The sequence below is a fragment of the Pan troglodytes genome, chromosome 11 (assembly GCF_028858775.2).
Source record: "Pan troglodytes isolate AG18354 chromosome 11, NHGRI_mPanTro3-v2.0_pri, whole genome shotgun sequence".
Classification (NCBI taxonomy): Eukaryota; Metazoa; Chordata; class Mammalia; order Primates; family Hominidae; genus Pan; species Pan troglodytes.
Window position 1 is genome coordinate 44,404,655 of NC_072409.2, and position 20,841 is coordinate 44,425,495.

Here is a 20,841-nt window from a genome sequence, read left to right on the forward strand (position 1 = left end):
CGAGCGCGCTTCTTGTGTTGTTCCTCCTGCTTCTACTGGTCCTATCGTCCCAACTCTTACGGCGTCGCGGCCCCAGGTGGTTCAGAGAAATCCGAGGAGCAGAATCTAGGTGAGAGCAAGGCCCAGCAGTTTTCAGAGTGGCTGACGGGGTTTGCCTGCGTGTAACAGGAACCCCCAGATTCCAGTATCCTAAACCCACGAGGGGCTTTTCCCCTCTCCCATAAAAGAAAGTGGGAGGAAGGTACCTAAGGTCGTTCGGCTCTGTCATCCGTACAGCCTGGCTTGTGTCCACAAATTTGCCTTATGGGCCAAAATGGTAGTTGGAGCTCCAGCCATCACATCCTTATTTTAGAAAGGGCCTTTCTGGAAGTCCCACACAAAACCTTCTAACTACATCTTACAGACTCGAATTTAGTATCATGACCTCTCAGAGCTGGAAACTGTAATCTTAACTTGGCACATTGATGCCCTTAAAAATCTTTCCAAAATGAAGGGAAGAATGAATTTGATTAAGCAACTAGTAATCTGCTGCATCTTGTTTTTTCACCCTCGCAAGTGGTCTTGTGTCTCATGGCTCAGTAGAAGTAAGTCCTTCCCCTGCATGTGCAGAACAACTCACTAGGCAAATACATACTCTGTGGCAGACCCTATACTGGATACTTTACATATATTTTCACATTTAATCCCTCTAGGTAGGCATTACTAGCCCCATGTTGCAGATGACACTGGAAGATAGAAATGATGACAAACTGTGAATGCAGAGAGGCTGTTAGATTGACCAGATGGTCTGATACCAGTTGGCTGCAGAGTTGCAAGCACATGGACCTAAGAATGTAATTTTCTGTACCGAGTCCACAAAGGCCACTCTGCCTAAAGCTGACAGGAATCAACAAACAAGATGAAGCTACCATACTGCCCTGTGGCTCAGGAAGCAGGCCCAATTTAATACACCAATGCAAAAATAGTGTGACATCTAAACACCAGTATGGTAATGATGTAAAAAATTTGTTTTAGTAAGCAGCAGATGAAAAGACATTTGAAAACGTTGACTTGGTATTTCTCAGCACTGTCCTACAGAGAACAGTGCCCATACTTGGGCTTGTTAATAAGTAATGGAGACTGGGCATTGTGGCTCAAGCCTCTAATTCCAGCACTTTGGGAGGCCGAGGTGGGCGGATCACATGAGGTCAGGAATTTGAGACCAGCCTGGCCAACATGGAGAAACCTCGTCTCTACTAAAAATACAAAAATTAGCCAGGCGTGGTAGTGCACGCCTGTAATCCCAGCTACTAGGGAGGCTGAGGCAGGAGAATTGCTTGAACCCAGGGGGCGGAGGTTGCAGTGAGTGGAGATCGCACCACTGCACTCCAGCCTGGGCCACAGAGCAAGACTCCATCTCAAAAAAAAAAAAAAAAAAAAGTAATGGATTGGTTTCATACATTTAATAAACAATGTCTTGTGTATACTTGTGCTGCACTAAGCATTAACAATTCCAAGGTGAATTAGACGTTACCCTGCCCACAGTCTATGGGGAGACAGACAAGTATACAAACAATTAGAACACATCATGATAACGGTATTTGGGCGGTATGGGAGACATGAGAAGAGTATCCAACCTGGCTGGAGAGAGGGAAAAAGAGGGATTTTCGTTAGAGAAGACTTTCTAAAGAAATGGTGATTGACCTGAGTCTTGAAAATCAAGCTTGAGCGGATCAAGCTAAGTAAGTGGAATGGCAGTCCAAGCAGAGGGATCAGATAGTCTAAAACTATGTTGATGTGAGAGAAGCCAGCATATGTGACACTGGCTATGAAGAAAGGGGGGGTAGAAGAACATATTGAGGAGCTAGTGTCCTGTCATGATGGATCATGTGTGCCATGCCAGGGAGTTTGCATCCTTTGGCCATAGCATCCACTCCTTCCCTTGCTTTGGGGAAACTATTTCTTCACCTTGTGTGTAGTCTTGGTGGCATTATTAAGATGACTTGTGTTCCCCCAACTAGTGGATAGACGGATAACCCTAGTTAGGCCAACCAGATTATCTGCCAAGGGTGAGAGGGAAGGTAGTGGGATAGGAAGTTGAGAGTGTTTAAACATGCCCCCCTTGGGAGGGGATGAGATTTCATTTGGATCCATGAAAAGATTATTAAATTGGATAGAGAGCACAATCAAGGATAGAGGTCATGTGTGTGATGTTTTCTTCAGCAAACTCAATAGCACAGAGTCTCTAGTTTTTCACATCTTACAACTGGATATAAATACTGTATTCCAGCCATTCGAAAGGTGTATTCTATAGCTATTAGGATTATATTTTGTAACCAAAAATTAAATGACTTTAGTATTTTAAATAAGCATTGTATGGGAAATCTGGACTATGTAGACCTCATCCCTCTACTGTAACTTGGATGGTTATTCCACAAATTTGAGTAATATGTGGGTATTACTTTCATTCCATGTTTACCTAACAACCTTCTTGGAGTTCCAACTCAATAACAAGAGGATCCCACAGTGGAAAAAAAATCACTGTATTATTTATACATAAATTATTTAGTTATACATAAATTCTTTAGTTATCTAAATTTCTAAGGGCTTAAAACTGTAGCATCATTATGACACAAAAATTACACATCACAGATAAACTCTCTTCCCAAGGTTTTGGATATCATTTTTTCTTTAAAAATGAAAATACATCTATCTTTATGATATACATGTTCATTGAAGATAAGTTTCAAGAAAGGCAGAAAAGTATGAGGAATACACCTAGTGGTTTACATTGTCCAAGACATTTTTCTATGAACATTTATTTAAATATAAGTGTACTTTAAAATAAGATCATATCATACATACTGTTTCATAACTTATTTTTTACGTAACATATCTTAGACAGCTTTGCTAAGTACCACAGACTTAATGGCTTAAAACACCACACGTTTATTATCTGTTTCTGTGCATCATCAGTCCTGTCACAGTTTCTGTCAACAGATTGCAATTCAAGTACTGGCCAGGGCTACAATCTTATCAGAAGCTCAACTGGGAAAAGATCCACTTCCATGTGCCCTCAAGTTATTGGCAGAATTCATCTCCTTGCAGCTATAGACAGGTCACCATTTTCTTGCTGACTATCAGCAATGGGCTGCTGTCAGCTTCTAAAGGCCACCCTCAATTCTTTGCCTCGTGGTCCTCTCCATAGACCTCAGAAATGGCAGCTTACTTCTTCAAAGCCAACAAAGGAGAGAGAATCATTATAATTTTTAATAGTAACATAATATTCCACTATAGGACTGCAACATAATTTATTTAACTATCCTCTATGGATACTAGGATGTTTTAAATTTTTCATTATAAACAGCATTACAGTAAATGTCCTCATGCATATACCTTTGTGACTTCTCTGATTATTTTCTTAGGATAATACCCAGAGTGAATTGCTGAGTCAGATGGTATACTTTTTAAATCTTTTTTTCTTTGCATATTGTAAAATAGCTATCCAGAAAACTAAGCCCATTTATATTTCTAAGAATGTTTGACAATGCTGGTTGGTATGCATAACTTGCCAACATTGGCATTACCCATAAGTTTAATATTTGCCAATCTAATGAGTGAAAAAAATATTTCTTATTGTTTTAATTTGAATTTGTTAAATTAGTGAACTCAAACATATTTTTATGTGTTTACTGGACATTGTGTTTTTTGAATTGTCTTTTCATGACTTTAGCCCATTTTGCAATTGTGAAAGCACTTTGTATGTTAAGTGCCCTTTGTTTGTGGATTGCAAATATGTTTCCTAGTTTATTTATGTTTGTTAATATTTTTGTTATTTTGTTTCTAGGGGATAATTTTGTTTATGGGGGATTTTTGGCCATAAAAAGTTTTTAGTGTTTTTTGAAATCAATTCTATTGATTTTCCTAATGCATTCTGCCTTTGATGGCATGCTTAGAAATGTTGGAGGGGGGCAGCCAAGATGGCCAAATAGGAACAGCTCTGGTCTACAGCTCCCAGTGTGAGCGACGTAGAAGACAGGTGATTTCTGCATTTCCATCTGAGGTACTGGGTTCATCTCACTAGGGAGTGCCAGTCAGTGGGCGCAGAACAGTGGGTGCAGTGCACTGTGCGTGAGCCGAAGCAGGGCGAGGCATTGCCTCACTCGGGAAGCGCAAGGGGCCAGGGAGTTCCCTTTCCTAGTCAAAGAAAGAGGTGACAGACGGCACCTGTAAAATCAGGGCACTCCCACCCTAATACTGCGCTTTTTCGACAGGCTTAAAAAACGGCACACCAGGAGATTATATCCCGCACATGGCTCGGAGGGTCCTACGCCCACGGAGTCTCGCTGATTGCTAGCACAGCAGTCTGAGATCAAACTGCAAGGCGGCAGCGAGGCTGGGGGAGGGGCGCGTGCCATTGCCCAGGCTTGCTTAGGTAAACAAAGCAGCCGGGAAGCTTGAACTGGGTGGAGCCCACCACAGCTCAAGGAGGCCTGCCTGCCCCTGTAGGCTCCACCTCTGGGGGCAGGGCACAGACAAACAAAAAGACAGCAGTAACCTCTGCAGACTTAAATGTCCCTGTCTGACAGCTTTGAAGAGAGCAGTGGTTCTCCCAGCATGCAGCTGGAGATCTGAGAATGGGCAGACTGCCTCCTCAAGTGGGTCCCTGACCCCTGACTCCCGAGCAGCCTAACTGGGAGGCACCCCCCAGTAGGGGCAGACTGACACCTCACACGGCTGGGTACTTCTCTGAGACAAAACTTCCAGAGGAATGATCAGACAGCAGCATTCGCGGTTCACGAAAATCCGCTGTTCTGCAGCCACCATTGCTGATACCTAGGCAAACAGGGTCTGGAGTGGACCTCTAGCAAACTCCAACAGACCTGCAGCTGAGGGTCCTGTCTGTTAGAAGGAAAACTAACAAAAAGAAAGGACATCCACACCAAAAACCCACTGTACATCACCATCATCAAAGACCAAAAGTAGATAAAAGGACAAAGATGGGGAAAAAACAGAGCAGAAAAACTGGAAACTCTAAAAAGCAGAGCACCTCTCCTCCTCCAAAGGAACGCAGTTCCTCACCAGCAACGGAACAAAGCTGGACGGAGAATGACTTTGACGAGTTGAGAGAAGAAGGCTTCAGACAATCAAACTACTCCGAGCTACAGGAGGAAATTCAAACCAAAGGCAAAGAAGTTAAAAACTTTGAAAAAAATTTAGACTAATGTATAACTAGAATAACCAATACAGAGAAGTGCTTAAAGGAGCTGATGGAGCTGAAAGCCAAGGCTTGAGAACTACGTGAAGAATGCAGAAGACTCAGGAACCGATGCGATCAACTAGAAGAAAGGGTATCAGTGATGGAAGATGAAATGAATGAAATGAAGCGAGAAGGGAAGTTTAGAGAAAAAAGAACAAAAAGAAATGAACAAAGCCTCCAAGAAATATGGGACTATGTGAAAAGACCAAATCTACGTCTCATTGGTGTACCTGAAAGTGACGGGGAGAATGGAACCAAGTTGGAAAACACTCTGCAGGATATTATCCAGGAGAACTTCCCCAATCTAGCAAGGCAGGCCAACATTCAGATTCAGGAAATACAGAGAACGCCACAAAGATACTCCTCGAGAAGAGTAACTCCAAGACACATAATTGTCAGATTCACCAAAGTTGAAATGAAGGAATAAATGTTAAGGGCAGCCAGAGAGAAAGGTCGGGTTACCCACAAAGGGAAGCCCATCAGACTAACAGCGGATCTCTCAGCAGAAACTCTACAAGCCAGAAGATAGTGGGGGCCGATATTCAACATTCTTAAAGAAAAGAATTTTCAACCCAGAATTTCATATCCAGCCAAACTAAGCTTCATAAGTGAAGGAGAAATAAAATCCTTTACAGACAAGCAAATGCTGAGAGATTTTGTTACCACCAGGCCTGCCCTAAAAGAGCTCCTGAAGGAAGCACTAAGCATGGAAAGGAACAACCGGTACCAGCCGCTGCAAAATCATGCCAAATTGTAAAAACCATCGAGGCTAGGAAGAAACTGCATCAACTAATGAGCAAAATAACCAGCTAACATCATAATGACAGGATCAAATTCACACATAACAATACGAACTTTAAATGTAAATGGACTAAATGCTCCAATTAAAAGACACAGACTGGCAAATTGGATAAAGAGTCAAGACCCATCAGTGTGCTGTATTCAGGAAACCCATCTCATGTGCAGAGACACACATAGGCTCAAAATAAAAGGATGGAGGAAGATCTACCAAGCAAATGGAAAACAAAAAAAGGCAGGGGTTACAATCCTAGTCTCTGATAAAACAGACTTTAAACCAACAAAGATCAAAAGAGACAAAGAAGGCCATTACATAATGGTAAAGGGATCAGTTCAACAAGAAGAGCTAACTATCCTAAATATATATGTACCCAATACAGGAGCACCCAGATTCATAAAGCAAGTCCTGAGTGACCTACAAAGAGACTTAGACTCCCACACAATAATAATGGGAGACTTTTAACACCCCATTGTCAACATTAGACAGATCAACGAGACAGAAAGTTAACAAGGATACCCAGGAATTGAACTCAGCTCTGCACCAAGCGGACCTAATAGACATCTACAGAACTCTCCACCCCAAATCAACAGAATATACATTTTTTTCAGCACCACACCACACCTATTCCAAAATTGACCACATAGTCGGAAGTAAAGCTGTCCTCAGCAAATGTAAAAGAACAGAAATTATAACAAACTGTCTCTCAGACCACAGTGCAATCAAACTAGAACTCAGGATTAAGAAACTCACTGAAAACTGCTCAACTACATGAAAACTGAACAACCTGCTCCTGAATGCCTACTGGGTACATAACGAAATGGAGGCAGAAATAAAGATGTTCTTTGAAACCAACGAGAACAAAGACACAACATACCAGAATCTCTGGGACACATTCAAAGCAGTGTGTAGAGGGAAATTTATAGCACTAAATGCCCACAAGAGAAAGCAGGAAAGATCCAAAATTGACACCCTAACATCACAATTAAAAGAACTATAAAAGCAAGAGCAAACACATTCAAAAGCTAGCAGAAGGCAAGAAATAACTAAACTCAGAGCAGAACTGAAGGAAATAGAGACACAAAAAACCCTTCAATAAATTAATGAATCCAGGAGCTGGTTTTTTGAAGGGATCGACAAAATTGATAGACCACTAGCAAGACTAATAAAGAAGAAAAGAGAGAAGAATCAAATAGACACAATAAAAAATGATAAAGGGGATATCACCACCGATCCCACAGATATACAAACTACCATCAGAGAATACTACAAACACCTCTATGCAAATAAACTAGAAAATCTAGAAGAAATGGATAAATTCCTCAACACATACACCCTCCAAAGACTAAACCAGGAAGAAGTTGAATCTCTGAATAGACCAATTACAGGCTCTGAAATTGAGACAATAATCAATAGCTTACCAACCAAAAAGAGTCCAGGACCAGATGGATTCACAGCCGAATTCTACCAGAGGTACAAGGAGGAACTGGTACCATTCCTTCTGAAACTATTCCAATCAACAGAAAAAGAGGGAATTCTCCCTAACTCATTTTATGAGGCCAGCAGCATCCTGATACCAAAGCCAGGCAGAGACACAATGAAAAAAGAGAATTTTAGACCAATATCCTTGATGAACATTGATGCAAAAATCCTCAATAAAATACTGGCAAACCAAATCCAGCAGCACATCAAAAAGCTTATCCACCATGATCAAGTGGGCTCATCCCTGGAATGCAAGCCTGGTTCAATATATGCAAATCAATAAATGTAATCCAGCATATAAACAGAACCAAAGACAAAAACCACATGATTATCTCAATAGATGCAGAAAAGGCCTTTGACAAAATTCAACAACCTTCATGCTAAAAACTCTCAATAAATTAGGTATTGATGGGATGTATCTCAAAATAATAAGAGCTATCTATGACAAACCCACAGCCAACATCATACTGAATGGGCAAAAACTGGAAGCATTCCCTTTGAAAACTGGCACAAGACAGGGATGCCCTCTCTCACCATTCCTATTCAACATAGTGTTGGAAGTTCTGGCCAGGGCAATTAGGCAGGAGAAGGAAATAAAGGGTATTCAATTAGGAAAAGAGGAAGTCAAATTGTCCCTGTTTGCAGATGACATGATTGTATTTCTAGAAAACCCCATTGTCTCAGCCCAAAATCTCCTTAAGCTGATAAGCAACTTCAGCAAAGTCTCAGGATACAAAACCAATGTACAAAAATCACAAGCATTCTTATACACCAATAATAGACAAACAGAGAGCCAAATCATGAGTGAACTCCCATTCACAATTGCTTCAAAGAGAATAAAATACCTAGGAATCCAACTTACAAGGGATGTGAAGGACCTCGTCAAGGAGAACTACAAACCACTGCTCAATGAAATAAAAGAGGATACAAACAAATGGAAGAACATTCCATGCTCATGGGTAGGAAGAATCAATATCGTGAAAATGGCCATACTGCCCAAGGTAATTTATAGATTCAATGCCATCCCCATCAAGCTACCGATGACTTTCTTCACAGAATTGGAAAAAACTACTTTAAAGTTCATATGGAACCAAAAAAGAGCCCGCATCACCAAGTCAATCCTAAGCCAAAAGAACAAATCTGGAGGCATCACGCTACCTGACTTCAAACTATACTACAAGGCTTCAGTAACCAAAACAGCATGGTACTGGTACCAAAATAGAGATAGAGATCAATGGGACAGAACAGAGCCCTCAGAAATAACACCACATATCTACAGCTATCTGATCTTTGACAAACCTGACAAAAACAAGCAATGGGGAAAAGATTCCCTATTTAATAAATGGTGCTGGGAAAACTGGCTAGCCATATGTAGAAAGCTGAAACTGGATCCCTTCCTTACACCTTATACAAAAATTAATTCAAGATGGATTAAAGACTTAAACGTTAGACCTAAAACCATAAAAACCCTAGAAGAAAACCTAGGCATTACCATTCAGGACATAGGCATGGGCAAGGACTTCATGTCTAAAACACCAAAAACAATGGCAACAAAAGCCAAAATTGACAAATGGGATCTAATTAAACTAAAGAGCTTCTGCACAGCAAAAGAAACTACCATCAGAGTGAACAGACAACCTACAAAATGGGAGAAAATTTTTGCAGCCTGCTCATCTGACAAAGGGCTAATATCCAGAATCTACAATGAACTCAAACAAATCTACAAGAAAAAAACAAACAACCCCATCAAAAAGTGGGCAAAGGACATGAACAGACACTTCTCAAAAGAAGACATTTATGCAGCCAAAAAACACATGAAAAAATGCTCACCATCACTGGCTGTCAGAGAAACGCAAACCAAAACCACAATGAGATACCATCTCACACCAGTTAGAATGGCGATCATTAAAAAGTCAGGAAACAACAGGTGCTGGAGAGGATGTAGAGAAATAGGAACACTTTTACACTGTTGGTGGGACTGTAAACTAGTTCAACCATTGTGGAAGTCAGTGTGGCGATTCCTCAGGGATCTAGAACTAGAAATACCATTTGACCCAGCCATCCCATTACTGGGTATATACCCAAAGGATTATAAATCATGCTGCTATAAAGACACATGCACACGTATGTTTACTGCGGCACTATTGACAATAGCAAAGACTTGGAACCAACCCAAATGTCCAACAATGATAGACTGGATTAAGAAAATGTGGCACATATACAGCATGGAATACTATGCAGCCATAAAAAATGATGAGTTCATGTCCTTTGTAGGGACATGGATGAAATTGGAAATCATCATTCTCAGTAAACTACCGCAAGAACAAAAAACCAAACACCGCATATTCTCACTCATAGGTGGGAATTGAACAATGAGAACACATGGACACAGGAAGGGGAATGTCACACTCTGGGGACTGTTGTGGGGTGGGGGGGGGGGATGGATAGCATTAGGAGATATACATAATGCTAAATGACGAGTTAATGGGTGCAGCACGCCAGCATGGCACATGTATACATATGTAACTAACCTGCACATTGTGCACATGTACCCTAAAACTTAAAGTATAATAATAATGAAATTTAAAAAAAATGTTTTTCCCACCTAAGGGCATAAAACCTTTCACTTATTTTTGTTCTAGAATGTTTATGGTTTCTTTTAACATTTACATTTTAATTGTTTTAGAATTATTGTGTTGCAAAATAGATTGATTGCTATTGTCCTGTGATGAGTTTTTTAAAAAATTGAGTTATTCAATTGAGAGGGGTAACTCTAGAGTTATTTTTAAAATCTGTAACTTGTTACTGTAGATTTGTGGGAAATAGAGAACAAACCAACACTGTGAAATGTTTTCTTCATCATGTGGTTCTCTAAGCACTTTTTGTTCCAGTAATGTCCACTTTTTCCTGAAATTATATAGAAGTGTATCACTTGTGCTGTAATAACATTATATGAGAGGACTTATTAGTGACAAATTGACAACAGGGAATAAATAAGCATAATTGACCAGGAGGACATGGGACAAAGACCAAACCACAAATGCCCTTAATTAAGAGGGCAGGATGATCCTGCCACAACACAATTACTTTCAAAAACAATAATATTGAGGCCAAGGGCACCAAGGAACTGGTTGAGAAACGAGTCATTCATCACTGCAAATGGGCAACTGAAGATAGAGAGGAGTGGCAAGCTGAGAAAGAAGGAGCTGAGGCCTGGCTGAAGTGTGAAGCAAGTCTCTGAGGTATATTCTTCTGCTCCAGTGAAATTCAGAGAAGAGATTCTGGCAACCAGAAAGCCATAGGAACTTTCATGAGCTTGATTTCTCTTAAGGAATGAATGTGTGAAATGAAAAATCAAGCATTAAATTCATTAAATTCCAGTGCTGTGACTTATTTGCCTGGGATTCCGAGCACTTAGTGCAGTGCCTAGCTCAATATGGGTTCTCGATAAATGTTATTTTCTTTCCCCTTTCTCTTATTCCATTCTCTTATTTGTCTCCATTTTTTATCACCCAGTGCAGATACTGGTGTGTATTAGTCACTTAGTGAATCTTTATGGAATAGTTTCAAACCTTTGGTTTCAATACCATGGGTGGTTTGAAGAAGTAAATGTATAGAAATGTATTTGAGAAGGAGTTTAGTTACATACCAATAACCACAGTAGCCCATGTGTTGAATGTTCTGTACCGAGCACTTTGCACACTTAATTAATTTAATTTTCATGATAGACCTGCAAGGCATAACTCTTTGTATTATTCCCATTTTATATATGAAGAAACGGAGGCTCAGAGAGGTAAAAGGAACCAAAGTTACCCAGTTAATAAGTGGAGAAATCAAGGGCTGTAACCCTGAACTACAAAGGCCTGTCTGACTACAAAGGCCGAGTAGTTTTCCAGTATTCCTTTATGGCTTCTAAAAAGTTCACATATCACTTTGGCAAGAGAGCTCTAATCATTGTATAGGCATGTGCACACCTGAGGCATTTCAAGTGTGTGTTTATCTTCTAAAATGGAAGAGACCCAGACCCACAGATTGTGCAAGACTACATGAGCCAGAGAGGGCTCATTAACCTCTGTGAATTCCTTCAGCTCAGCTCCCCAGAGAAGAAAGGGAGCAGATGGTCAGTGTGCTGCTGCTCACTTCCTCAGCTGCACAGCTATTGTCTAGAGACAGTTTCAACTTGACAGCCTGGCTTAGAATTTCTAGGGACTGTTGGAGCTAGCACATTTAAGTTTAGCTAGAGTCTCACTACTTGCTTATTAATTCTGTTCAGAGGGCAGACACCAGGCTAGTATAGTGGGAAACAGAATTGCATACTAGAAAGTGTTGGATAAGAAGTGAAGAGAACTGGGTTCCAGCTCACTGGTTGGTTGGTTTGTTTCATTTATTCATTCTGCAGATGCTTTTTGAAATATCTGTTATGTGCCAGGCCCTGTGTATTTAGCAACGAAGCATTGAAGGAGACTATCACATAGTGATTTCTTCTGCTTAAGAAGGAAACAGTTCATGTACTATAATCATCATTCTTAAGCAAGTTGCACCAAGGTCTGTGTGCTCCTTTCTCAGAAACTAAGCCACACTGAAGGAAGAGAAAAATGGAGCTCCTACAGATGCTTATGTTGGCTTGCTTTCAGTGGTTTTTTTCAGACAATAGAGAATCTTGCCCTTCAGTGTTCTAAATTTAGAGAGTTGTTACCATAACTCACAATTTCTGCCCTAATGTTCAGAAGCAGGGAGGGGTGGACAGGCTGTGCTCCTTGCTGAAACACTTGCCTGGTCACCTCTGTAGTGCCTTGCTTTAATCTGTAGGACAGTCATCTGAGTTAGGTCCCAACTGTACTAGATGAACCATGTCAGCATGGAGATCCAGGACTGTCCCACAGATTGAAGAAGAATCCCACCTTCAGTGGAGGGTCAGAAGCAGTCCAGATATATCTGAATGTGGCTTTGCGTTGCCTTAGATAGGAAATAAATGGCCATTTGAAATACTTTATCTACCATCTGTTTCTTGGTGCTCTAAACTTCCATCTTATTGTCACTAAAAGATAGTAAGGCTCACTCAGACCCTGATTTTGTCACGTCCTTAAGCCTCTAACCGTAAGGATCTTTTTTTCTAGGGGATGCCGTATACTTGTGCACAATACTTCAATTAGACCCTGCCAGGTAGTGCCTTATACCTTAAAAACACTTTCAGACTGGGCGCGGTGGCTCATGCCTGTAATCCCAGCACTTTGGGAGGCCAAGGCGGGCAGATCACCGGAGGTCAGGAGTTCAAGACTAGCCTGGCCAACATGGTAAAACCCCGTCTCTACTAAAAATACAAAAATTAGCTGGGCATGGTGGTGCGCGCCTGTAATCCTAGCTACTCAGGAGGCTGAGGCAGGAGAATCACTCGAACCCAGGAGGCAGAGGTTGCAGTGAACCAAGATCGTGCCACTGCACTCCAGCCTGGGTGATGGAGAGAGGCTCCATCTCAAAAAAACAAAAAACAAAAAACAGAAAGTCACTTTTGTATCCATTTTCTCTTTAACCCTTACAAAAGGCATGTATAGGCATGTGGGGTATTCTCATTCTGCAGAGGAAGAAACATAGGCTCAGTGAAATCAGAGATGTTAAGTGGTAACGTTGCTATCAAATCCATGTCTGTATGATTCCCAAATCCTTGCATGGTAGGCAGGAGTCTGTGTCTTCTAAGATTTCCCTCCTTGCCATCCCCATGTACACATTCTATGTCTTCTAAGATTTCCCTCCTTGCCATCCCCATGTACACATTCTATATAATCCTTAGGAGTGTGAATTTGATTGCTTTTACTGCAATGATTACATGGCAGTAAATATTATATGGCACAGCCGATGTTAAGAGAGTATACAGGTGGGCCTGGTCTAATCACATGAGACTTTTAAAACCAGAGAGTTCATTATGGCCAGTAGCAGTGGCAGAAGTCAGAGAGATTAAAAGAATGGGCAGGGCTTGCTGCAATGTTTTTACTTTGATGGAGGAGACGTGAGGAGCTGAGAGCAGTTCACAGCCAATGGCCAGGAACGAAATGGGACCTTTGTCCTGCAACTGGAAGGAACTGAACCTGCCCACAAGAATGGGCTTAGGCAGGTCTTTCCCAGAGCCTCCAGACTAGAACTCAGCCTGGCTGACACCTTGCTTCACCTTTGTGAGAGCCTGAACAGAGAACCCAGCCAGGCCATGCTGGACTCAGAAGCTACAGAACTGTGAGCTAATGAATGAATATAGTTGTTCACCTCTAAGTTTGTGGTGATGTGTTATGAAGCAATAGAAAACTAACACACCCCGCTTTTTTGGTGAGATCTTGGGACTTGAGACAAGTCTTTGAACTTTTCTGGTCTTAATTTTCACTTGAAAGAGGATTAGATGTGATCTTTAAGGTTCTTTCCAGCTCAGATGACTCTTAAGATTCTTAAAACAGTTTCTCATGAAAAGTAATCTGTATTTTAGGGCCATACTATGGATATGTTGGGAAGATAGAGTTTGTGACTCCTGATTCGAAGGCCATCAGCTCATCTGTGGAAAACTCAGGGAGCACATGGAGGGAATGAGGCTCTTCAACGTCCTGAGGCCCTGTGCTAGAGCTCAGAAGTACCACAGGAATAATGCAAGGTGCCTGCCCTTACACTCTGGGTAGGGAGGCTGAGCGTTGGTGTCCATATGAATAAGCAGTGACTACAAAGTAAAGTCCCAGAGGAGGGAGGGAGTCTTCGTTGAAGGATGTAAAGCTTGGGCTGGATTTTAAAGCTAAGTGGTTTGCCAGGCTATTGGTGCTGGAACAGCCCAAATAGAGGTAGCAGCATAAAGGAAGGCATGGGGCATGAGTGAGACTGACCGTGTCGGTTATACCTGCTGATTCTAAAGCCCAGGGCAGGCATTGAGTAAATGGGAACTGTTAGCAAATAGATTATTGCTGGAGTATTTGGAGTGGTGAAGCTGGAGAGAGGATTTTGTAAACAGGATACCTCTATGCTGAACACGTTGAGCATCACTCTGATATAACCTCGCTTATTTTATTTTATTTTATATATTTATGTATTTATTTTTTTGAGACTGAGTCTCACTGTGTCACCCAGGCTGGAGTGCAGTGGCGCCCTCTCAGCTGACTGCAACTTCCGCCTCTTGGGTTCAAGCAATTCTCCTGCCTTAGCCTCCCAAGTAGCTGGGACTACAGGCGCCTGCCACCAAGCCCAGCTAATTTTTGTATTTTTAGTAGAGATGGGATTTTACCACGTTGGCCAGGCTGGTCTCTAACTCCTGACCTCAAGCGATCTGCCTGCCTTTGCCTCCCAAAGTGCTGGGATTACAGGCGTGAGCCACTGCGCCTGGCTCCTGCTAATTTTAAATCCATGTAATCAATATTTACTAATCCTTTAATCTAGTGCTTATCCCCCCGAAGGATAGTTTTGTTGAGCTTTACTTTCTGTAGTTAAAATGATAAAAATCAATAAGAATATACTGAATATATTCTTCCCAATGACTTCAGAACTTAACCCTGCTCCCACCTGCCACCTAACACAGGATCCTATTAGGCTCTCCTGAAGACTCACTTGTCCAAAATATAACCTTAATGTGAATGACAGAATCACAAGGCTGAAATAACAATTACTGGATTGCAAACTTCCTTTCACTTCTCAATATCACCTAAAACACTCAGCACGGTTTCCTGCACACAGCAGGTGCTCAATGTCTAATTAAATTTAATTGGAGATAAATTGAAATGAGCACACAAAAAAGGAGCAGGGATCCTATTCAGAGCTTCCTGATGGATTGTGTTCAGGCTTTTTGCACACACCAAACCCAAATGGCTGGAAAGCATGGAGCAGCTACAGCACACTTCGGGAGAATGCCACAGTTGACACCCCTGATACTGGAGAGAAGTCATTCAGCTGCCAGAGGGCAGCTGCCGGGAGGAAATCCCCTCTTCACACTAGGTCCGAGCTGTTCTATGAGCCACCAGAGATTACTACCACTCAGTTATTATTACTGTAGTTGACTGCTCCATGAGCTGATGGTTAAATTACATTAACAATTATGGAAAGTAGTGTGACACTAAAGAATTATTAAGTAGTTCATATGCATTGCTAATCTCCCACCGTTATACAGAATAAAAGACCAGATAAGATAGACAGTTGGTAGCTGCAGGTTTATCTGCTTATTTTTGGTGGGAAGATGTTTTCCCCCTAAAATCTACCATTAATTTATTCATTGACCAAAGGTTTATTGAATACCCACTGTGACTCAAACACTGGGCTGGCCTCTAGGTTTGAACTGCAAAAAAGATCAACATGGTACCTTGCCCTTATACGAAGCTTAAAATCTAGAAGTTAGAAACTTCAAGAGTGTAAAGTATTTTGATGGCTAAGGGCAAGATGCTCTGGGAGTGAGTGCACAGGGAACAAACCTAGTCCAGGGAGGTGAGGTTCTCTAAGGAAATAATATCTTAGGTGACAACTGAATATGAATGTGAGTTAACAGGGGGAGGGAGGGAGGAAAGGGTGGGAGAGATTTCAGGCCAAAGAAATAACCACACTCTTATAAGTTAGCTCTTATTAAATTGAAAAATCAAGACAATATCTAAAAGAAAAAGGATATTCTAAGTGGAGAAGGCAAAAGTGAGATTTCAGACTTGGATCAACATCATTCCTTTTCCTGAGAATTTTGCCCTCTTGTGGCAGTTAGCTGTCAATGACCATACTGTGTCAACAGGTTTCCTTAGATTCCTGGTACTTTTTGAGCTGGAGGTCTTTGCTTTAGAAAAGGACTATTCCATTGGTTTCCAAGTTTTGTTCAGAGGGACACCACTGATTATCTGCTTCCCACATGCGCCCATATTTTGAAAGATTTCTGTCAAACATAGATACACTGGTTTTTGTTTGTTTTTTGAGAGATGGTCTCACTCTGTCACCAGGCTGGAGTGCAGTGGCATGATCATGGCTCACTGCAGCCTCAACTTTCCAGGCTCAGGTGATCTTCTCACTTCAGCCTCCTGAGTAGCTGGGACTGCAGCACACGTCACCACGCCTGGCTAATTTAAAAAAAATCTTTTGTAGAGATGGGGTCTTGCTATATTGCCCAGCTGGTCTTGAACTCCTGAGCTCCAGCAATCCTCCCACCTCTGTCTGCCAAAGTGCTGGGATTACAGGCATGAACCACCAGGCCATGCCCGATACACTTCCTTTTCCTTTTTTTCTCTAACTTGATTATCTTGGTTACATTATTAAGTTGATATAATTCTATATAAAAGCAAAGAAATTTGTTTTTGTGTTTTATTTGGCCTTGTAAACTCTAACTCTGCCTTAATAAAGCTATCTTGCCTCTCTGTGGGATCATTTCCTCATCTGAAAATGGAAATGATAAAATAAATGTAACAACATCTACTTTTAAGTAACTGTGAGGAAAAATGAGCTGTTAAGAGGGTACTTAGTAAATGTTTATTCCTTTTCTAGCCTTCTCATGGGCAAAAGTTTGGTTTTAGTAAGCTTACTAACCCCCATTCATTTCGCTGAGCTCCCTACACCCAAAATTCAGGGATCCCAACCTTGGAGTTTAACCCCAATCTAGTTCAACCTTCTTATTTTATAGATGAAGAAACTAACAGCTAAGAGGAAGGAAGTGACCTCATTTCTGCCCTTGATCTTAATTTGTATATCAGCTTATTTACAGTCATTATTAAAAAACTGGTGAAAATAAGGGCTTAATTTGTATATCAGCTTATTTGCAGTCATTATTTAAAAAAAAAACAACAGTGAAAATAAGGGCCAGGGCCTCCCAGAAATAAAAAGAAGCCCACTGTAGCAGAAGAGTGAGCAAGAGGGAGGAGGCCGTGCAATTAGGTTGAACAGGTAGGCCAGGCTCAGACCACACAGGGCCTTCTGGGCAATTTTAACTATTTTTTTAGTCCCTGTTCTAGGGGCATGGGCATAAATAATGTCAATGTTATCAGTTGAAATTTGGAAACATCTGAACAACTGCATTTAAAATTTTTCATCCATGTTTGTAATAGTCAAAAATCACAGGTTTAAAGTTGTAAACTATTGTGTAAGCTGACAACAAGAAATTAATCTGTTTCCAATGAAGATCAGAGCCTAAAACAATGGGCTTAAGTAGACAAAAGAAATTTACATTGGATATGGAGGGCAATTCTTGACTAAATGTTATGTGATACTGGCCGTGTTACTGAGGCTTCTCTATCCTGGAAAAGTATATCTAGGCAGCAATATTCTCAGATCGTTACGAATCTGAGGGCTTTAAAACCATGGTCCATGCAAGATGAAGATTTAAACCATCTAAAGAACTTTTAAAATATATTTCAGATACTGGAGTTCCAGTTTGACTTCCTTTTAAAAAAGTTCTGTGGAAAATGGGTGCGGAGTTTGAAAATAGCTGGATCTAGAGTATCTTTCATACTAGCTATTAGTAATGTGATTCTAAAACCTAATTTTGTCTTATATTTATCTTATATTTATCCATTTCAGATCTCTCTCCTGTGCTCCAGAACCCTATATTTAACAGTCATTAGACACCTCTACTTCTTATCCCACAGACTTAACCTTCTAAAACTTGATTTAGTCTTTTTCCTCCTAACTGCTCCTTCTAGCCAAGTGAATGTAACCACCACCATTTATCTGCTAGCCCAAACTGGAAACTGGGGAGCCAATTTTGATCTTTTCCTTTGTCTCCATGCTTACCAGCTATCTGTCTTATGGATTCCAACTCCTCAGAACCACTTGGATTAATTAACTAATTAACTCTTCTTCTCCACTTCTGTTACAGTTGCCCTCCCTAGATCCTCAACAGGGTTACTGCACCTGCTCCCTGAGTGATCTCTCTGTCTAGTCTAGACTGCTTCCAATCCATCTTCTATACTGCTCTCCACCAAGTGAGCTTTGTAAATACAAATCTGATCATGGCACTGCCTCTTTAAATGCTTTCATTGTTTCCCACGTCTGTGAAAAGTCCACACTCCTTAGGATGGTGTGCAAAGTGCTTCACCCTCTCTCTCTAGCATCCTTCCTCCCACTCCATTTCCCTTAATTTTTAAACCTAGCTATGCAAACTTCAGGCACTTGGTCAGATGTGCCAGGCCCTCTCTCACTGTTGCCATGCTGCTCTCTTGGCCCAGAATGTCCCTGCTTTCCCTTCCTTATCCTTCATGATTGAACTTAGTTATTAGTTCTTCCATGAAGCCTTCCCCCAACTTCTCTACCCCAGCCTGAGAAAGGTGCTCATACTGTGAAAAGGACTGTGTAATTGTATTTTGCAGTTTACAAAGTTCTTTTACATATATAATCATTTAATTCTTGTAAAAGGCTAGATTGGGTAGACTTGTATCCATTTTATAGATGACATACAGAATCATTTAATTCTTTTCCAAAGGCTAGATGGGGTAGATTAACATCCACTTTATAGGCAAGGCTGGGGGAATTGACATCCAGGGCCGGGTGACTGGTTAGTGACAGAGCTGGGTTATGGTCAGAGACTGTGGCCTCAGTCTTCTGACTTCAAATGCAGTGCCCTTTTTCGTCTAGCCTGCTGAAACAGAATCAGAGGAGAAAGCAGAGGGTGCGCCCTCCAGACTGTGGCAGGCTGCCACAGAAACAGAGAAATCATCCTGCCCGCTTCCACCTCCCCCGGTTCACTCTGATCTAGCCTAGCAGGAAATCTTTTCATGTAGCACAGCATTTCAGGCCGAGCAATCATTTTTAAACTTTGAAAAATGTCATTTCCCCTGACATTTCTGGAAGTAGTTCCAAAAATGAAAGCCAATTAACCAGCAACTTTGTTGATTAATTCATTACCTAATTAGGGCTGTGAGGACATTTTGAAATAGTCAGATGAAAGAGGTTGGATAAGAGCACTAAGAACAGAACCTTTTCCTGATGTTTCAGGCTCTGTGGCTTGGGGCCTGGGGAAAATTGTATATTCAGGACAGAAAATGAAGGGGAGGACTTTTCTCTGAGAACAGATTTTAGTGGTCTGATTGAGTTGGCAACATGAAAGCCTGTTGGGGCATAAAGACCGAGAAGAACTCACATCTCCCCCCAGATTGGCCCTGTGGGCTAAATTGTGCCCTCTCCCTACCCAATCCATATGGTGAAGACCTAACCCCTTATGGGACTGTATTGGAGTTGGGGCTTTTAGGAGGTAATTAAATGAGGTCATAAGGGTGGAGTCCTAATGTGACAGGATTGATGGCTTTATAAGAAGAGGAAGAGAGAGACTGCTCACTCCCTCTCCTGGCCGGGCCTGGTGGCTCACACCTGTAATCCCAGAACTTTGAGAGGCCAAGGTGGTCGGATCACCTGAGGTCAGGAGTTCGAGACCAGCCTGGCCAAAATGGCAAAATCCCATCTCTACTAAAAATACAAAAATCAGCTGGGCATGGTGGCGGACGCCTGTAATCCCAGCTACTCAGGAGGCTGAGGCAGGAGAATCGCTTGAACCCAGGAAGCGGAGGTTGCAGTGAGCCGAGATAGCACCACGGCACTCCAGCCTGGGGTACAGAGTGAGACTCTGTCAAAAAAAAAAAAAAAAAAAAGAAGAGGAAGAGAGAGATTGCTCACTCCCTCTCCCATGCACCAAGGAAAGGCCATGTCAGCACACGGTGAGGTGTCCACTGCAAGCCGGGAAGAGAGCCCTTACCAGGAACCCAAGCAGCTGGGCCTTGATCTTCAACTTCCAGACTCCAGAGCTGTGAAAACAATAAATTTCTGTTGTTTAAGCCACCTAGTGCATGGTATTTTGTTATGGTAGTCCAAGCACACTACAATAATTTCTATGACCACCCCAACTCTGGTACACTAAGAACAGACAGCTCAGCATAGGACTCAAATGGAAAAGCTAAACGGATTTCTGCCCACCCTTGCTTTGTGCCCACATTTAGGGGAGACGACAGAAGGATTCGGTGCCTTCTTTGCTAGTGGGTGTCCTTCTCTTGACTTTTGTTTGTCTTTTTACATTTATTGCATTCAGATAACTAATTATTTATTCCTTAATGTGTCAGGTACTCTTCTAATTTTTTTTTTTTTTTGAGACTGAGTCTTGCTCTGTTGCCCAGGCTAGAGTGCAGTGGTATGATCTCGGCTCACTGCAACCTGGGTCTCCTGGGTTCAAGCGATTCTCCTACCTCAGCCTTCCGAGTAGCTGGGATTACAGGCACCTGCCATCACGCCCTGATAATTTTTGTATTTTTAGTAGAGACGGGGTTTCACCATGTTGGCCAGGCTGGTCTCAAACTCCTGACCTCAAGTGATCTGCCTGCCTTGGCCTCCCAAAGTGCTGGAATTACAGGTATGAGCCACC